This window comes from Haplochromis burtoni, unplaced genomic scaffold, assembly GCF_018398535.1.
Source record: "Haplochromis burtoni strain Fernald_Lab_line unplaced genomic scaffold, NCSU_Asbu1 Contig_1071, whole genome shotgun sequence".
NCBI classification, from domain to species: domain Eukaryota; kingdom Metazoa; phylum Chordata; class Actinopteri; order Cichliformes; family Cichlidae; genus Haplochromis; species Haplochromis burtoni.
This window is the reverse complement of record NW_024583432.1, coordinates 48,503-53,858: the sequence shown is the minus strand read 5'-3', so window position 1 is coordinate 53,858 and position 5,356 is coordinate 48,503. Positions and strand designations below refer to the sequence as shown.

General features: G+C 36.3%; 1 long non-coding RNA gene across 1 annotated transcript in view; it reads left to right on the top strand.

Annotated features, from left to right (window-relative positions):
* Positions 1-3,842: 3,842 nt before the first annotated feature.
* The window catches only part of LOC102308495, a 2,567-nt gene continuing 1,053 nt past the window's right edge, over positions 3,843-5,356 (top strand). The window contains exon 1 of the long non-coding RNA XR_006053475.1: positions 3,843-4,134. This is a non-coding gene — a long non-coding RNA (eotaxin). The remainder of the gene's footprint in view (positions 4,135-5,356) is intronic.

The window sequence follows — 5,356 nt, the reverse complement described above, 5'->3', positions numbered from 1 at the left end:
CAGCGCCAGCATTGCTGATGCCAAGGCTTTTAACTTATAAAGGCATAGGGGAGAGCAGTGTGTTATGATTTATGAGATTAATTATCAGTTTGATAATTCTGCATCAATTGTTCAAAATGATTTTTCCACTAAAGCAACTAAAATGTGGACACAGGAAGGCAGCTGGAAGTAACAAAAGGCAAGCCCTTTACTTAGCTGAACTAAGACCAGTGAACTGAACAGCACACTGTGACAAAGGACAAGTGGAGGAAGGGACAATGTATACACAGGAGGGCAATTAGGAGTCTGGTAACAGCTCAGAAGTCAGTGTTTATTTGTAAGTATGAAGCAGTTTTATGACATCTGAAAGTTTCCTTCCTATGGAATTTTTCTCAGGGCAAATATATAAATATTTAAGCTTTCCTTAGATGGAAGAGCTGTGGGAATGATGTCCTCCAAACTCTACAAACAAATGTCAAAACTCTTTAATTTGCCTTAATTTTTCTTAAACATTCAAGAATTTCCAGATCAAGAAAATTTGCTCATTGGATCAAATTGTGCACGTCTTGCTGGACAAGGATTGGCTCACTCTACAGAACTTATTGAATTCTGATTGGATATTGTCTCACCTAAACGTTTTCATCGACATGCATTTCATTATAATTTTTGTCCTTGTGCTTGTCATAAAAAGGGTTGTTGATGAAATTTATGACAAATTAATAAAAACTAAAAAAAAAAGGTAAAAAAAAAATTCTTTATTGCAACTGCAACCTGAACACTAAACTCAAATTTCCTCCACAATGGTATGAAACCAGTGAAGTAAAATAAAAATGTGTTTCTTCAGCATGTGAAAAAAACCTTTATTTATTGTGGTAAACCCTTCTATCAAAAACATGATAACGATGACAGTCAATCAAACAAACAAACAAATAAATGCTTTCAATCGGACATGTATGTGTGGGGTATGTGATACTCCACTGCTTTTTGCATTGATTGAAACTTTTTGGATGGTTTGTAAAAATTCTATACATATCAGCTGTAATGAGGTCAGTATCAAGCTGCTTTTTAACTATAAGCAACCAAAATATCCTTAAATATAAGCCTAAATAAAAGTGTCATAATGGGACAGCCAATACAGCTATCCCACATAGCAGACAGGTCTGACCCGTATCTGGTGTCAAGCCGGCACTGCTGGCTGACTTCTGGCATGGTAAGTGGTATTTTATCCAGATATGGGCCAGGCCTGGCATAGATGGCACTGTGTATGTGATGGCATGCCATATCTGGCCTGATTGTGGTTTGGTTTATGTGGCCCAGGTCTGGCCCGGATCCGGGATCAAGCTGTCACTTCTGACTGACTGGTGTTATGGCAGGGTGTATGTCAACTAGATGTGGGCCAGGTCTGGCAATGATGACACTATTTATGTTCCTATTTTGTTATTTTTGTTAGAAATACCGTGTTGCAATACTACACTGCTTGGTAGCCAACGTTTCAAATGCAGGTTTGACAGGTTTGTGAGTGTACACAAAACATAGTGAGTAGTGATGGGTAGATGAGGCCTCGTGAAGCGTTTCAGCACATTCCCCAAACTGTATCGATACTGTGTCGACACAGTGTTGCTGTGTTGCTCCATACTGACACCTGCTGGTAGTGATGGGTCCAGCAACACTGATGCACCAACGCATGTATCAAGCTCACAGAGCGATCCTCTGATCTTGGAATGTTTCTCTCCGGCACTCTCCACAATACTAAGGGGTTGGCAGTCCTTTATAATAAAATTCAGCGACTGCCTGGTCAGAACAGTCTTCCTAGATGTTATTCAAAATAATAAAACACATATTAATAAAAAAAATGATGATAAAGATGTTCAGTGTCAATATAGGCCTACCAGTGTTCATTCTCGGTGTGTTTGTCTCCTCATTTTCATGTTTGGCTCTGTAATGCCTAAACACTGAGGAGGTGCTTTTGTTTGTGTAAGAAAGCTCCGCAGAACAGATGCGACATTTAACCTGCATAAAATGAAATAAATAATTTACACTTCAAGTCACATTGCTGTTTTTCCTATTATGATAGGTTACACTGAAACAAAGACAGACAAACAGTTACCACATGTTGATCTGAGCCACCAAAGGGCCATCATTCTTTGTGGTACGTGGGCCATGTGTAAGCACATTGTGTGGGTCAGATCCAGGCCATACCAATTTTGCTATGAAGGAGGAAATTAGCTGTGCACATCCAAATCAATTTTTCCTGAGATTATTTAGTTTCTGTCAGAAACCTGAAATATATTTCTGAAATGAGAAGTCATTGATCTTATAATGTGCACACTGGAAAATTAAAACTGTCAACACAAGACTTTATATTAATGTCACACCATCAAGCATTAGTAAATGTGTGTGTCTGTTGATAGAGGTTTTATTAATAATTAATAATAATTAATTTATTTCATATTGTAATTCATGGTTAATTCAGAGAGTTACTAGATCCTAGTTAATTATTTTGACCTCATCTAAGGTGAGACCTATTTTTGCCTTATGAAGCATTTATTAATGAAAAAGTACACTTGAACAAGTGTCTGCCATCTTCACAACAGAAAAATGACACAGGCAAAGCACAGAGATACAGAACATACAAATAGTTTATGTCAGGTGTAAATGTAACCCACCTGAAGTTTGCAGAAAACTGAAATGAACTTAAGAAAGTCCAGACATGATTTAGCATCTGAACGATGTCCAGTATGCTTACAGTTATAGCTGGCTGATATTTCTGCAGGGAAGTAAACACCTAGTTAGAGCCTGGAGTTCAGTCAGAGAATGATGCAGAACAATTTTAAGGTGTGTAAAACTGTTTTTATGATATTTTTATTTCAACATTTCAAAAACAAAACACAATATTTTACGTGTTTTTTGCCGTTCTCGATTTTGTATATGGTTGTTTCTGTCTATGGTTGCTTTGCACCTCGTAACCAGTTTGATTGTGTAGTAAATTCAGTCTCTTTGCTGTCTTTCCACATGTTCATACATTTTGAAATGCAGTCGGAGTTGTTTTTTATGTCATTGTGATGTCTGTGTTTATTTCGTGTAGTCTCGTATGTAGTATGTTTTTATTCTTTTTTTGTACATGTTCCCATTTTGCTAACATATCAATATTAAAGTCACACAAAAACAAAAAGAAAGAGAGAGAAACATGTTGGTACATCTCAGGTTGGCAAAGTTGCGTCTGAACAAACCACAAGATCTGATTGCTCGGAACGTTTTTAGACTTGTGCAAAATGTTTGGAAAGGAAGCGTGATCATTAAAGACAGACAAAGATCTAACCAACGTTGTCACTTTTTATTTTTATGATTTTTAAGCATCATAATTGTGTACAATATTCTTAAAGGAATTTTCCAACCACTCGTTCATTAAGCAGTCACAGACCATCAAATTCAGAAAGATATTTCTCGCAAACCAACTTCCCACACTCAAATAATAAAAACAGGAAAGAAACTATTGCTTCTATCTTATCTTTGCTTTACCTAGAAGCTTTTTAAGTTTCGTTAAGACAGAAAGTAAGATAAACACACCTTCGTACTACGACGTCAAATAAAGGAAGCAAACTTAACAAAAATTGCAGAAAATATATTTATAGATGAAATATAAAAAGTCTGACTATAAAAATGACTATATATATATATATATGTGCATCAAGATTGCTAAAATCATCATCAGCACCTGTTATGTTAATTAAGGCCTGACTTTTAAGAATGACAACAATTACTGTGTGGATTTGTTTAGTTTCTGTTTAAGTGCCAGAGATGAACACTCACTCACAATACACAAACTATTGGGATCAATCATCAGGCTGCACCATATTTAAGTGTCTGTAAACTTTGTGTATGGGGCACCGCTTCTCAGAAAGCTCTCAGTGAGATGTTGTGGGTTTGAAACCCAAACACCTTCCTGATAAGAGGCAGAGATGTGATATGCCACGCCATCACATCTTTAGCTCTGCCTGTGTGTTCCTGCACTTACCAATAAATAACCAAACACGAATCAACTTGTATATTTTGACTCTGATCAGTGAGCCAGACCACCGGTGAAAATGTCTGTGAAGATCCTCTCCATCACTCTCCTCCTGCTCTCGGTGTGTGTGTGCTTCAGCTACTCTGCAGGTAACTATGCTCTACTGTCTAAAGGAAAACAAAAAGAAAAAAATACATAAAACTGATCACAGCATGACTTTTTCCAAAAATGGCTTCTAGCTATTTGTGATGCTGGGGTACACTTGTGACTTTGGGGGTTTTTATTGGGTATGACTGCTCTGTAAGGACTCTCACATTTTCTTTAATTCAGTCACATTCTGGTTGATTGGTTAATATTATTTTTGCAGTTTATTGGGCAGGACGACTGTGTAAAGAGCACAAACAGTGCTATTCTGCCATAGACATCTCTGAATGCTGTTTTCTGAACAACATTTGGTTTGTGAGTCATGGCATTTTTAAAATATGCCCCTTACATAAAGAGTTGGTCTTGGATGTTTTTTTCCCCCTAATTTTTCTTTTTTTTCAGTGACTGAAATTACTCAGGTGGCACGGTGGGTGCAGTTGTTCCAAATACACCCTGTAACCAAATCTTAATGCCGTCAGGTTTTTGTTGTGACTGATTGCAAAATTTTTTTGTTATATCTGCAAACAGGAACTAACAGACAGAGAGTATACCATGATTTTTTTTTTTACCATTCAGTTACCTGCACATATTTGTTTTATTTAAGATTTAAAAAAATGATCTACTAGCCATTACTAATAACAGGAGTTTTCTGTTTATTCTCATTCTCTGGAAAAAATAATCTTCACTGGCAAATAATTACAACAAGAGCGACGAAAGATGGAAATTCCCTCGAGTTCCTAAAAGCTGTCTAAATGTGTTTGTTACAGTACATATGTTCTTATGAACATGAAGACAATGTTTCCCGCTCTTCATTTTTCAATTTCGTAGGTAGAAGACATGCATTTATTTTTGCCAAATAAATACAAGTTAAATTGAATCCTTCTATAAACACATTGCAAAAAGTGACATATTCTTGTTATAAAGATAATTATCACAATATTTAAAACATGTGATTCAGAACCTCAGAAAATTGTACTCAAGCAATATATTTTAAGACATTTAAAGAGAGAAACATGGTATTCAGCCGGCTTTCGTCAAAATCTAAGGGAGCGCTCTGGAGCAAACATGCTCCAGGAGAGGACAAGCTGTTTAAAAGTGTCACATAAAAGGATCCAAAAGTGGTGAGACTTTTTTCTACAGAGAAATTGTTGACCTACTTTTTCTGTTTAAAGAAAATGTTGAAGAACATATTGTGTTACATGTGAGAACATAATGCACTTTGACATT